Source organism: Gymnoscopelus microlampas (assembly GCF_963454915.1).
Source record: "Gymnoscopelus microlampas genome assembly, chromosome: 8".
In the NCBI taxonomy this organism is placed as follows: domain Eukaryota; kingdom Metazoa; phylum Chordata; class Actinopteri; order Myctophiformes; family Myctophidae; genus Gymnoscopelus; species Gymnoscopelus microlampas.
In genome coordinates, this window is record NC_139945.1 from 48,597,107 (window position 1) to 48,611,888 (window position 14,782).

General features: G+C 41.5%; 1 protein-coding gene across 1 annotated transcript in view; it reads left to right on the top strand.

Annotated features, from left to right (window-relative positions):
• LOC311050395 (seizure protein 6 homolog) overlaps window positions 1–14,782 on the top strand; it is an 81,937-nt gene that overhangs the window by 26,240 nt on the left and 40,915 nt on the right. The window lies entirely within an intron of this gene.

The following is a 14,782-nucleotide window of genomic DNA, read 5'->3' on the forward strand; positions in this document are numbered from 1 at the left end:
ATCGACTGCTTGGCATTCATGTGCCGGAAAACAAAAACAATGTGGCACCAACCGTCAACCACTTTTTAGAATTCTAGAGTAGGTGTGGCCTACACCGGATCACAGTGGTCAGTTTGGAATGAAAACAAGGCTTTCCCCCGTGTGGAAAGCCTGGTGATGACGAGAGGTTAGGTTGGCTGCTGCTCTCCACACAGTTTAACTTTTCTCAAATTTGACACTTTTTGTTGTCTCCATCTCCTGCCGTGGTGGGAAAGCGATCACTCCTCTCTGTAAACAATACATTGAACATTCTCACAACATGGCAGTGAAATACTGCTGCTAGTGTGAATTCAGCTTTACACCCCCTTTAACCAGTATCAACCCCCCATCTCTGTCCTTACCTTCCTGTCTTTATACTCTCTAATTAAAGAAAGATAAACCTGCCAAAAAAAATAATTTAAAAAATAAAATGATAATGAATAATAATCAGCCTGACTTTCACTATTAATTAAAATTGTTTGTGCTTGCTGATGCCTCCTGGAATGCAAAGCATGTACAGCTTGTAGTTTTGGGAACTCTCCAGTTTATTAAATGCGCCAAGCGAGATAATTCACTCAGTGTTCACAGAATACTGAAAAGGGGGTGTATTGCATGACCCAGTCTGGCCACGATGCACTGGATGCCTTTCCAATTGCTGTTTGAAATTGACTCAATTACTTTGGAGCTGTAATTGATTGACCTTAACTGGCACAATGGAATCATACATGCAGAACCCACCTGCCTTGTATTCCTGGCAGATGAAGACAAACACGTGTACCAGGGCTAGAGCACTCTGTGTTATCGCTTGTTAGCATAATGTGTTGTTCCTGTCAGCCAGAAAATGACTACGCTATCAATCAGCCACATGATTAGGTTAGGAAATTGGCATTGCTATACTCTACTTTAATTGTCAATTATTGCATGAAAGATGTCCAAAAGAGACGCTGCTTTTTGAAAGACTACATGCCCTGCGGCTTACTAATGACTGGATATAAGTGAAAGTCATTTTCATCAGCCACTCTCTGTTTTGCTGTGTTGAAAAACCATGTCTGTTGGTAAAGGGGTCATTGGACTCTGGGTGATTGGAATAAATGTTTTATATTGCACACGCTTTCTCTTTCTGTCTTTCTCTCCTTTTATCTTGGTCTATCTCCTCTCTCACTCACTCTCTCGTGTATTGAATTCTGTTGTGCTGATGATTTGGCTTTTAAGTCATCAGATGTCAGTGATAACTATTGATGTCAGGGTTCGATTTGCTGTGGATGACGGGTCTGGGGCAGTTCATGCCTCTACGTTTGATATCCTCCTTCTTTTTTTATCGCCGGTGGGGATGTGTTTGATCCCTGCTTCTGGTCAGACTGAATTAAATACATGCATTTCCTCTTGACTGTCTGATATGTTTGATATTTATGTTTGATAATATCACAATTTAGTTTCAATTGTATGTTAACCACATTAACACCGGTGTCTCTATTTTGGCCAAATAAAACATTGGAGCGTTTTTCACAAGTTGTTTTTATTTGATGTGAACATTTTATCTTGACGCGTTGTGAGCTTGTTGTTCGGCTATTCTGGCTATTTGTCGTGTGAAAAGGAATTTAGCATAGGAATTAAGTGGTTAAGCCCTATACAGTTTTCTTTGCAAATTTGACCCCAGGTGTCAGTATGACTTGCAGTATTAGTTGAGGTAATCCTGGACATCAGTGTGACATGCAGTATTGTTGAGATAATCCTGGACATATGCAGGCGTTGGTATGAAACGTATACCAGAAAAACTGCTCTGTGTGTCATCTACTGGCTCAAACCCTCACTGGGAGAGGTTCACAGGACACCAAGTCTTTATCTGCTTCTTGTTTCATTTGGCCATCGGTGGTAGGTGCTGGAAAATAGCTGGCAGATTGCTTTTAAGTAGCAGGTAGTGATAACTGCCATCATTGATCAAGGCAGAGGCTTTGTTTGACAACTGAGTTTTGGAACACAATCAATGGACACCAGAGATACATGGATGGATTTTAGAAAGAGGGAAAAATCTTTCACCATGGTTAGGAGGGGTAGTAGTCTGGTAGTTTCTTGTGCTATGCGTGTCTCCAAAGCATTAACATAGTGTTCTACAACTAAATCTGGTCTTTTGCCATGGCGCTCGTGAATCCAGTTTGGTGTCACTAAACACATGCATTGCATACATTATTGTCAAGTGAAAACATTATGAAGGTATTGAATGTGAATATGAATTCTTTGGTAGAACATCCAATAGCTGAACGCTCTGTTGTTCATGGAATCTGAGAGCAAAAAGGCTTTCTTCTCATAGAAGCTCACTCGTAGTGAGCAGAGCACACGCTGATGCTATTCACATTTAAAGGAACACTTAACCCCTGAAAGTGAAGCATTCTGCATACATCTGTGTCTCACACAACAGTCTCATGGAAGGTCAGTTGGTTTGATAATTACCACTGAAGTCCCATACTTTGTTGTCACGGTTGGATTAACAACGGGGCTAAGAGGGGCTTGAGTCCCAGGACAGGCAGGTCCCTGGTTGATGGTGGAAAAAACAAGGATTTCATTTTATTTATTTTGTCATTTATTTTTTAATTTTAAGTAACTGTACTTTGGGACTATACCTTATACATCTGTTGTTCATGTGTATGTTTATGTTCTAATTACCGGTATGTACATTTTTAAAGGATTCTGGATAACCAAGGAGGATATCCAATAACATAAAATTATTGACTTCTAAAAATATTGCCGTGCTTCCAGTTCCACGTTAACGTGACAGACAGTGACTGAAAATGTAGGCAGCAGAATGTAACAGATTCGGAGCCAGCCGTCCAGGCCAGGCAATTTAATTTCAGGTCTACTGAACAAAGGTACTTCTTCCTTGTGTGTGTTCATCTTCTACTGTCTTTCCAGTAGTTGCTGCAGGCGAGTGCAGCGGCATTCGGTTTGGACAGGTCATCTCCAGTACATTATGGTAGCTACATCTCATAATGTGTTCCATGGTTAGTTCACCACACACACATGCATTAGAAGATGTTAATTTCCATTTCTTCATGGATGCTTTGCATTGTCCTTCGCCGACCCGCAGACAGTTCAGTGTTTTCCAGACAGCCCAGGTTTTGTCTTGGCCAGTAGCGAGAAATTCTTCGGGGGTGATGCCTCTCTCTGTCCATCGGATTGTCTGGCTGTTGTCAAGGCTGTTCCACTGGTTGTGCCACTCAGTAATCCTGGCAGCAGTTGGTGTGGTCTCCAGTTCTTCAGTGGCGTCCAAGAAGCTACTCCTGGAGCTGAGCCGTTTCTGGGGGGCAGAGGTCATGGAGTGAGCAACGGTTGTCATTGGCCTGCTTTGTGCGCTCGGCTTTGGTGATGATTGCTCGGCTGATGTATGGGGGAGCGATGCCAGAGAGGGCATAAAGGCTGGGTACAGGGGTTGTCTAATGTACCCAGTCACTATCCTGCAGGTCTCATTGAGGATAGGGACTAGTTAGCATGCATGGCTGGATTTTTACCATGCTGAGCATGCATATTCGGCGGTGGAGAAGCACAAAGTTAGTGTCGTTATACTTGGGTGAACTCCCCACTTTGAGTTTGTTAGCTGTCGCAGAAGGCTGTTCCTCGTGACCTTGGCCCTCGTATTCTGTAAGTGTTCCTTGTAACTGAGGGTATATGTTTAAGGTTGCCCCAAATAGACTGGGTGATTTTTTAGCTTTATTCCGTCTAGGTTACGTTGAGCTCCCGTTTAGCCTCCCTGATTTTAAGATTTAAGCTGCAGATTTTAGTATTCCCAGGGTTTGGACGCAGGTGTTTTTTTTTTGTATGCAGACATATCTGAGAGTCCTTGTTCCAAGGTTGACTCAACTTCTGGGAAGTTATGCTGCTGCATTGCCATGGTTAGGTCAACTGCGTAGATAAACCTGCTGCATCCTTCTGGTAGGGGCTGGTTGTTGGTATTGGCATTGAAGAGGAGAGGAGCCAAAACACTGCCCTGCGGCAGCCCGTAAAAGTACTGTAAGCTAACATTAAACTGCCTGTAGTATCCTGTTGATGATGTTATCTGAACATTATTTTGAAAAGCTAGTTTATTGAATAGTCCTAGGCGGCCTTTGCTGTGTTTCACCCAATTTCAACTGAAACAGGTGTCTTTTTTTGTCTTCTCTCTTAACTGTCACCTCGCTGTCCATGGTGCTGAGGAGTGTGCATAGCAGGCCTACAGTATATCGGAGGAAAGTTACCATGTTGTTACCCCTCTGTAATGTCTTCAAAGGTTCAAAGGTCATAGTGGAAGATCATGGTCCAACTTTTAGAAAAATGGCGTGAGAACGGATTGCCAAATTTTCATGAGACTTGGTTGAAATGATCATTGGCTACCCCTAAAAGATTGTTAACTTTTGGGTCAAAAAGGGTCCACGGTCAAGATCACGATCAATGTCATGGTCACAATCGTTAACGGATTATTTTAATCTTACTTGTGGGAAGGATCTGCCCTGAGTTGATTACGTTTTTGGGTTGAAAAGGTTATAGATCAGGGTCTCAATCGAGAGACGTATACAGTACATAGAACAGGAGATGTTCGTGTGGGCCCCTTTACACTCTGCGTTCCAGTTGCTCACTGCTGCACTGACACACTCAGGAGTGTCAACTTTCACTGTGTTACGAGTGTACTGCATTTGTGTGTGTGTGTGTGTGTGTGTGTGTGTGTGTGTGTGTGTGTGTGTGTGTGCGTGTGCGTGTGTGTGTGCGTGTGCGTGTGCTCGCGCATGTGTGTGTTTTTGTGTACCTACTGTAGTAACAGTGTGTACATGTGTTGAGGACAGGGATTGAATCAAGGCGAAGCTTTGTGTCCCTCGGCGGCTCCAGTCCCCCTGCTGTGAGGCTTCAGTCCTGACAGCCCCATCTGTCTGTGTCATCTCTAGTTCTCTCAGCGCCATAGGCCGCCCTATCTCTCTCTCTCTCTCTCTCTCTCTCTCTCTCTCTCTCTCTCTCTCTCTCTCTCTCCTCCCTCTCCCTCTCCCTCTCCGTCCCTCTCTTTCTCTTTTTCTTACCCTCATTCTCTCTCTACTTCTTTCACTCATTGCTTTATTAAATTCCATTTTCTTCAGAGAAAATGCTTCTTCTCTTGGCTCTGCTAGTATAAGCTACATCAGCAAGAACACACACACACACACACGCACGCACGCACGCACACGCACACGCACACACGCACACCACTTGAACACCAGCATCCATATTTTGCCTGCAACATTAGCCAAAAATAGCCGATCGTTGCGATCGTAGTGTTGCGGCGCGTTGTGAGCTATAGCAGATCAGCTATTTTTGGGTGTAGACCGAAAAAAGCACAATGCAGGTCCAGTTTACTAAGTCTAGAGGCTTTAAGTGGTTGAAAACCATCTTAGTAATTGTTGAAAAGTATATTGATATTCTGACTCTGGTTTGGAAATTGGTGCTGCTGAAAGATAATTATTATAAAAAACAATAGGCCAATAATCTGTCAAAAGTGTCAAAAAAAAACGAAGATTTCAATATATTTTGTACTAGTTATTTAATTATTAACCACTACAATCACTCCCAAACTACGAATCTTAAAGTATTTTGTCAGTGCACTTTTAAAGTTTAGTTGCCAAGTCAGTATTGTATTCAGATGCGTGTGAATACAATATGTCTCAAATACAAACCTCCCATACTGTAATCATTCAAGAGATAGAATGTACCCACCATCCAAATCCATACAGTACCTGTAGATGGTGTTTCTTACAGCAAGGGGACATTGTATAACATGTATGTCAGTTACTGTATGAAATCCTCCTAATAAACCTGGGCCTCTCATGTGTGACACGACAATGCAATCAAATATCCAGGGAAACGCTGTGCAGCTGCCTGTCATTCTCCCTCTCTGACAAAGACAGCGCTATAGCATGCTCTGCACATTCCTTTCTCTGCTGGAGAACAATAGGTGCCACCGCCAACCCAGACTGATGAATCCTATCTCAGCCAACACATGTGCTGCAGTGCCGTTCAGCTGGCTCCCTTCTCTCCGCAGCATAACAATGTTCCGTTTATTGATCTACAGCTTTGGGCAAAACTACATGTGAGGCTGTGTCCAAGTTTGCTGTCTCAGAGAAAGAATATGTAGGGAATGAAGGTTAGTATCTGAGGAGGTATGAATGGCAAAGTACAAGTGGTAATGTTTCTGGACCTTATGGTTGGGTGCGATTTCGTAACACCATGGCTATTGGGTGTACACCCGTTGCCCCACAATATGCGATGTACAGTATTATTGCCTGAAAGTTTTATTTGCATTGTGTCCCAATCCCGATGGAGAGAGGTAATAGGCTCTATGCACAGCAGCCATATTGGAAATAAATTGGACCTCTTCTTACTTCCTTCACAGGTGTTACCAATGATACTAATGAAGGCTCTGTTCCATTCTAGTCAGGGTGCTGATATCGTGCATGTTGGCTCACTAGAAACTCCATTTTGGTTCCAAAATGGCCCATTATGGTGGGTGTGTAACTCTGAGAGTGTACAAATGGAACCAAATGGACCCGTAAGGGTCCATTTGGTTCCATTTGTACACTCTCAGAGTTATGGGGCTCCTTGAATATAAGACAACCACTATGCCACACTAAATGGAACAGAGCCTTAATTAGTATCATTGGTAACACCTGTGAAGGTTAGGGAAGGGGCCCAATTCATTCCCAATGTGGCTGCTGTGCATAGAGCCTATTGAAACGATGTCTGAACTACAATAAAGACGGTAGTGTACAGCATCTAGCGTCCAATCCATGCGACAATACATCCGTATATTGGGCTTCAGTCTATAGTTTAACCAACCGGCTGGCACTATACTGCTTTCATCTGCACATCATATTCATACAATCAAATACATATTTTCACACCGTTTGTCAGCATGTAATTACATACGTTATCAAAATTGCTTAAAAGCTGTAAACTCTGTCTAATAAGCTCTGTAATTTCCCACAGGGTTTTGGCCTCATAACGAGATCTTTAGTTTATAGCATTGCTTTTCCTTATTAATTATAAACTATTAACGTGCTGGCAAATTAATTTAAACTGGCATATGTCTAATATTCTTTGTTAAAAAACACACTGTTCTAGTTAATCTAATGGCGATCCATCTGGTTATTATAGAGACATAATTGCTACAGGATTTCCTATTACTTGATTACAGAGGGAAGCCGAATTGATTTTTTTTTTTACTCAATTAAATTAGCACCATATCAGGGTTTAATAGGAGGGAAATTGAAAGAACAACAGCTGAAATAGACTTGATGTTCATTTGTGTGTACAGAGCATGAAGACTGCATGGGGTGATTTTTGCACTGCAGAATAAACAGCACTCCTATGTGTAGAGGAGAATAAATACAGCAATTGTTAGAAAGTAAATAAGTAAATATAAGTAAGTACATTGTATTTATAGAGGCGCCCCTTTCACAGACATGACAGTCACAAAGTGCTTTACAGTTTTAAAAACATAAGAACATACAGTATCAATACAATAGTTAAAAAACGAATTAATAAAACAATTAACAATCAACAACGGCTAAACAAGAAACATGGCAAATCACAAAAAGACAGGACATGACACGCAGAGCTACAGACACAAAATCATTTTGGAAATGGCTGTCTAAAAGGTTGTTTTGCCAGTAAGTCCATGCAGGGGGGAACTCATTCCACAATCTAGGATAGTGATATTCAACTGGCGGCCCGCGGGCCGTTCTGGCCCTGGGACACATTCCATATTATATTATTTGTTTTTATAATATTGGATGGTTTGTTGTACAGGATGACCATTTTTTTCATAACGGTTAACCAAAACTTGTTAATGGTTAATAATTAAGGGGCTATTGTGTGCTATAATAGTACAACATGATGTTCATTGTTATGTGCTATAGGACGATAATGGACATATTATGTCCATTTTGGTGACATACTGTACTGCTTCATACTGCATTCATGCATTTTGATGTTTGAGAGGATAATATCTGTGCCAGACCTTTATACTGCACAGGCTTTGATTTTGGATTTGGGAAAATAGGAAGTAGGTATTTAAATGTGTCCTTTCCACCGGACCCTGGCATAGAAGGGTCTTTTTGACTGACATGCCAAGCTGGCATGGTGAAAGTGTTTCTGTGTTTTGCTGTTAGATTTGAATACATGGCTGATAAGGGCACAGGCTCTTACGTGTTTCATGAGCAATCTGTTGAGAGTCACAGCATCATGACATTCAGCCCGGGATGCTCTTGAGTGATTGAGTGAAACATACGACTGTGTAAAAGCTAATGGATGTACATGGAGAATTATTTCTTTGATGTGATGGTCAAAATCCACCCAAAACATAAGATCGGACCATTTCTGTCTGCTTTCGTCTTAGAAGGAGGGCTGTGGACAGTTCAGAGAGAGAGAGAGAGAGAGAGAGAGAAGCTCATGATGCGTTTCATGAGAGTGAGACATTCAGCCCGGGGTGCTATTGGGTGATTAGAGTCCACTCAAAAATAGGTACAGTAGCTACAATTTGAGGAAGATGGCATGTAATGGATGAACTGCACTCAAAACTCATGTTGTGCTCTTCCCTGTTGATGTGCCACTGAAAATGTAGGGATGTAGCTTTTGTTTTCCCCTTTCTTAAAGGGGAATACCACTCATTTTAAATGTTCCTTTATTTTTAATATTTTTTGGGGGAAAATGAAAACAATTAAATACAATAAAATAAAATAAACACTTCCCCCTCGCGTATTAGGAGGGCAGGGTGAGTCACCAGAACCAAGGACGGGTCTTTTTGATGAATGGGGGCAGGGGGCGTGTCTGATAAAATGAATATCAAATATCTAAATACTGAATCAAGCAACTTAAAAACGGTCTGGGGGGCTGACAAAAGCCTGAGTAGACGATAAAATGACCCAAAGTGAAATATCCCTTTAAGGCTTAAGACTCGGCAGCATATTTAACACATGGGGGAGTGTTCATATGTTAATTAAGGGCGCTATGCGGTATCTGTTATTTTGAAAAAGACTCACCACATACCTGTAGATGTGGTCAGGATCAGCCATGAACGCAAACGAAATGTTTGGTTGTAAGGACAACAAGCAGTTTAACTAGCCGTACTCGGTCATTATTCCTCTATCAAACGATATCAAGCGAAAAGCAAACGTCGGTTGGCGACGGGCGCACAGAGCGCATGGATTTATATAGGCAGCCAAGAGCACTCAGCATTTAACTAAGCCAGAGCTCGGTCATTAGGTGTATCAATCCTAATTTTATTGTCTCTCTATCAAACGATATCAAGCGAAAAGCAAACGTTGGCTGGCGAGGCAGCCAGGCTTTCCTCCGTGGTGACGCGAGGTTACTCACCCTGTGTCAATCCATCCGATCTGAAAGACTCATGTTCCACTCACAATTTAGGTGGCATTTTAAAGGCTTATTACTTCATTAGCCTAATCCAATGAAGTTTTCCCGTAGCTTAGACGTGAAACAAATGGAGTGAGTTCTCTTCCTCTGTCTCTCCAAGCGCAGCATTGCCTGATCTACAAGCATACGACGCGTCACACAGCGACCGTTTTTTGCTTGGAGATCAGATATTTTGGGCAGCAGCAGCAGCATTGAGAAAATGTGTGAAACATACCGCTGTGTGTCCACTTGTTGCGCTGAGATAGAAGGTTGAGATGCTTTCTAATAGGCAACTGAGAATGTGAATATTTATGAATTTGTTAAGAGATATCACAGATGTGTTTTGGATATGAGCCATTCACATAATTAGACAGATACAGTGATCCGTTTTACCGCAGTGTGCAGATTACCGCACTAATAATAGCAAAATGGCATTGGTCACGTCTCCACGTCTTAAGTTAAGTAATAAGACCTGGTGGTAAATAGGGCCCTAGGCTCTAAAGTGGTTGCGGGTTTGATTCCCACTTCCCAAGCCTGGCGGCCTTTGCTGTGTGTCACTCCCCATCTCTCTCTCCCTGTTTCCTGTCACTCTTCACTGTACTATCCAATAAAGGCAGAAAAGCCCCAACAAATGGAGAGAAAAAAGAAGGGGAAAATAAGAGAGATGTTCAACGGGCAGCTCTTTATTTCAGCAGGACAGTGTAAAGATTGAATAGCTGTTCACACCAGACAGCCACCCATCAATGCACCTCAAGTTGTTGAGTAGTTTAGAGTTGTAAAAGTATGTCACAAGAGAATAAGGATTCAAAGTGCACCTCAGAGAAGTACAACATTAAAGCCAGAAGGCTAAACAGCGTAAAAAGCAACAGAATAGTCCATTTTCATTTAAGTGACATGTTCAGCTAGTGTTCAAACACTGACAGTTCAAAAACCATACAGCTTGAGACATAACATTGTGTGACACGTCCTTCATGTGACCATGAAGGATTAAAGATCCTTGATCTTCTTGAAAGATACCGCATTCCCTACCTCACCAATAGCACAAAATAGTATACATTTATGGTGTCCTAAGTTGCCACAGTCACCCCACGTCAGGTCAGATCTCGCGAACATCAGATCTCACGAACATCCTAGATTTTTTGAGTTACTGACTTACTGACACAGTCTCAAACAAAGTTCCTCCTGATTTGTCTGAAAAATACCAGTTTAATGCTTGTGAAGAGTGGGTCTATGGGACTGTCTTTAATATATCATACTACTTTCTTCTGTATTGCTTGTAAATCCACATATTTTATTACTATTCTTTTATTTTTATATCCAAATAATCATTATTTTAATAATTATAATTAGATTGTTATTATGGTTATAATTTTTTATTAAATAAAAATGTTCAAACCAGCCACAGTGGCCGTGGATGTTTACATTTAATGGCCATTTGTGATTTTAATCAGCCAGTGGCCGGCATATACAGTACCGGCTAACGGAAACCTTGGTGTCAATATGTGCAGCCATATTCTCTGGTGGATTGCTGCAGACCGCTCATTGGCCCATACAGTACAGAGCACCTCAGGTACGTGCTTTCTGGATGAGCTCCATGGCAGGATTGAAAGAAGGGAGATGAGGTAGTTCTTCTTAGATATTGTATGGGACAATGTGGCAATTCTCCACTCCCGTGCCACCACCGAGTAGTTTGCTGGCCGCCCATCCTTCTATGCTGTCACCATTCCTGCTGCAGTACTCGCAATTCCTCAACCCCACTGAAGAATTATTTTCAGTGTGGAAGTGGAAGGTTTATGACCACATTCCACACAATCAGATCTTACTTGTCAATGCAATGGATGCTGGAAGTGAGGACATTTCTGCAGATGGTTGCCAAAAGATAATTTTCCCGGCTTTTGGCAGAGAACTTATCTGTCATGTGAATGAAAGTGTGTGGCCAAACATATATAGGAGAGCAGATGAATAACGTGATTTGAGTGTTTTGTTTTGTTTTGTGTTTGAGGCGAGCGACTTTATGCCAAAAGCAAAAGAAAACCCTAGCAAATATAAAACACATTGAAGCTTTTCCTGTTGTCATGTAGTATTAATGTGACTTCCTGTAGTATATTGTAGTACATTCTACAAAAGGTTAACGATATCACTGTATTTTTTACTGGAAACTTTGTTTACTGTAAAATAAGAAAACATACACATTTATTAGGCTATTTTCATCATACAGTACCAAAAAGATATATAAATATATATTCTTCTGTAATGCTACATTTTGTTAGTGTTTTTAGGTAATTGTGTTAATTCTGCTAATGAAAACTATTGCTGGTGTGAATTTGGTTGAAATAACACATTTAACACATTTTGATGCAATTTGGGTGTGAAATTAACTGTGCCAATAAGCTGCATGATGGTACAGACAGCAGTGTGAAGCGTTCGGAAAAAGTGCTCAGTATTGAGGAAAGTTTGTGTCCAACTGTTAAAAACTGTAAAAACCATGTTGATCTTCCATTACTTTGGTGGAAACGTGACAGCAGCTATGATTCTGGCCTTTATTTAGTATATGTTTTGACACCCACTGTGTGAAGGAAAATCTAAAGGTTTGTTATTACCATGAAAACTAGGTACAGTATAACGCAAACCCAGGCTTCATCACTTCAATTGTTTGTTAATTTTCATCCATTAATTGTGAATCAGGTTTTTAAGGCAATGTATTTACTTGATTTATGACTGAGGTCATACAGCAGTAATGGCTGGGAAGCACAAACCCTACCAAAACTTCTAATATATGTCCACACGTTTCAAAATATGCAAAAACTGGCCATATTACATCTAATATACAGCTATTCTCGCTGTATTTCTAATATATCTTCTTGTCATTTGTCTTTTTCTGTAAAAGAATACGTTATTTGGTCTGAGTGCTTGCTGTCTATCTTTGCTGTTGCCTTGTATAGAAAGAAAAAGAAAAGAAATCTCACATATTTTTTATTTTGAAGCCTTTATGACGTATATTTATTTTAGTATAGGAAACACCAATACAACACACAGAGCAGTAGTGTATGTGTAGCCTACTCATAACACAGAAGCCCTCCTGCCACGGACCTCAAGGCTCAAAGCCAAGAGCTGTCACGGCGGAGGTTGAGTCATTTCGCACAAAATGTAATCTTATCGCTTAAGGAGATTTTTCATAAACCCTGTGTCCCCTCCTGTACCTGCGTCTGTCATGCCCAATTATTGTCAATGAGCTCTGATCAGGGCGTAAATGTATTCTTTCTGTCATTTATATTATTGATATCTGGGGAAGGATGTAAGATATCTACTTTTCATCAGTCCATGCAAACTACAGGAGTGCTAATAGATCATTCGTCTCTGTTAACTGAGGACATTTCTTTGCCATATTTAATACAGGACATCTGCTGGACTTTGATGATGCAGCACACTGTCAGTATAAGCTACACAGTGATCATTTAAATTAATACTGGGGGTTTTCACAATCTTTTTTATTTTTTTTAAGAAATGGGCATCTCCCACTTAAAACAGAAGCCTATTACTTACAGGCAGACAATTTATGGTATATAAAAAACGAGTTTGACACTGATTGTCACATGACCCCTGAGATGTGTTTTTCATATGGTGAAGAATTCATTATTAATTTGTGAAATTAAATCACTTGTCACCTCACACTTACTGTGTGAGGGCCCGATAGCCTTGTAAACCATCCCGGCCACGTGAATTCACATTATCATGTGTCTTCTGCTGACCAAACAGTCAGTCAGGCAGTTTGATGCTGATCGGTCCAGTGGTTTCCAAGATTTGCTGTGCACACACACAGATACACACATGGACAGGGGCGAAAACATCCAGCCTGGCAGAGATAACTACCGTATCCATTACTGTACAACCAGCACTGGGTTTATTTCACCTAGGCCCAGTGGAGCAGGTGCATTTTTTTTGTCCCCCACAGCATTTATGGATAGTAACTAAGTACATTTACTTAAGTACTGTTTTTAAAAGTACAATTTTGAGGTACTTTTACTTTACTGGGGTAATTCAGTACTTTTAATAACGTATTCAATCAATCAATCAATCAAACTCTTCTATAGCAGCATCGGCCTCATTAACTCTTGAACATGTGGTCCTATATTGCCACATTTGGAATGTGTGCATAACATGCAATGTGTGCATAACATGCAGAATCATACTTGATATATATGTGAACATGTGTGGGTGTTCCAACCTACTACAAATGTGTAGTGCAATCACTGTAAAAGCCTTTCATTACTTTTAAGACTTAAAGACACTAATGAAAAAGGTTCAGGCAAACAGTTTTAATCAGAACTGATTTAAGAGCCCGTGTGACCATAAAAGTGACTCTACTATATATTATGGCTAAACTGTTCAAAGATCAGCATTTTCTCAGAGCCTATTACATCATGGGGCAGAGACAGACGAGGCTCACTAAACTGTTCCTCCAGAGGTCACCTGCCTCAGAACGTCCTTAAAGGAGGAGTTCACCCAAAAAATGACTTATTTTCTATCAATTGCACACCCCATGAAGCCTTGAATCCATGGATTTATTTTTGTTTTTGTGGCATTCCTAAGCTAATAATTTGATTCCCGTCTCCTACCGGCTAATGTATCCGGTAGGAGACACAAAGTATATTATTTGTGTCTCCTACCGGATACACACCCAGTCATAAAATTATTGGCTTAGGAATGCCACAAAAACAAAAATAAATCCATGAATTCAAGGCTTCATGGGGTGTGCAATTGATAGAAAATGTGTCATTTTTTGGGTGAACTCCTCCTTTAAGAAGTAAGGAACAATGGGCTAGTCTTATACCGCTGGCTGCGGTGAAGCCTGTTAGCATCTGCTGCCGCTACTGCAGGCTGCTATGAAGACATTGGCATCTGCCACCGCTACCTAATCTCGCAGTGTGAGTTGCTACACAGTCAGCCACTCTCATTACAGCCCACATATCCTTTTATGGGCTCTAGTAGAACAGCCAGCCTACAGTATACGTAGGAGAGGACTGCTAGCGTGAGATTTAGCACCGGGGGGCGGAGGGGCGGGGGTGTATGGGCGCGGCGGGGTCCGTACAAGGTCTGCCTCTGGTGCCCCGTCCCGTGTTAGTCTAATTGAAAGAGAAACGGCAGGGTGATCATGCTATAACAACATCCCCACGCACGGTGCCCCCGAGCACCCAGCCGAGTTGATACGCTGCCGCAATAAAGCATAAATGAAACGGATTGCGGGAGAAGTAGCGCCTGGAAGGCCCTCGTTGGCTCATTGACTCCAACGGAGCGGGGGAGAGGAAGAGAGCAGCTCTTTCATCGCAGCGTAGATTAGACAGTCCACTGGCCATTTGTTCTCTCC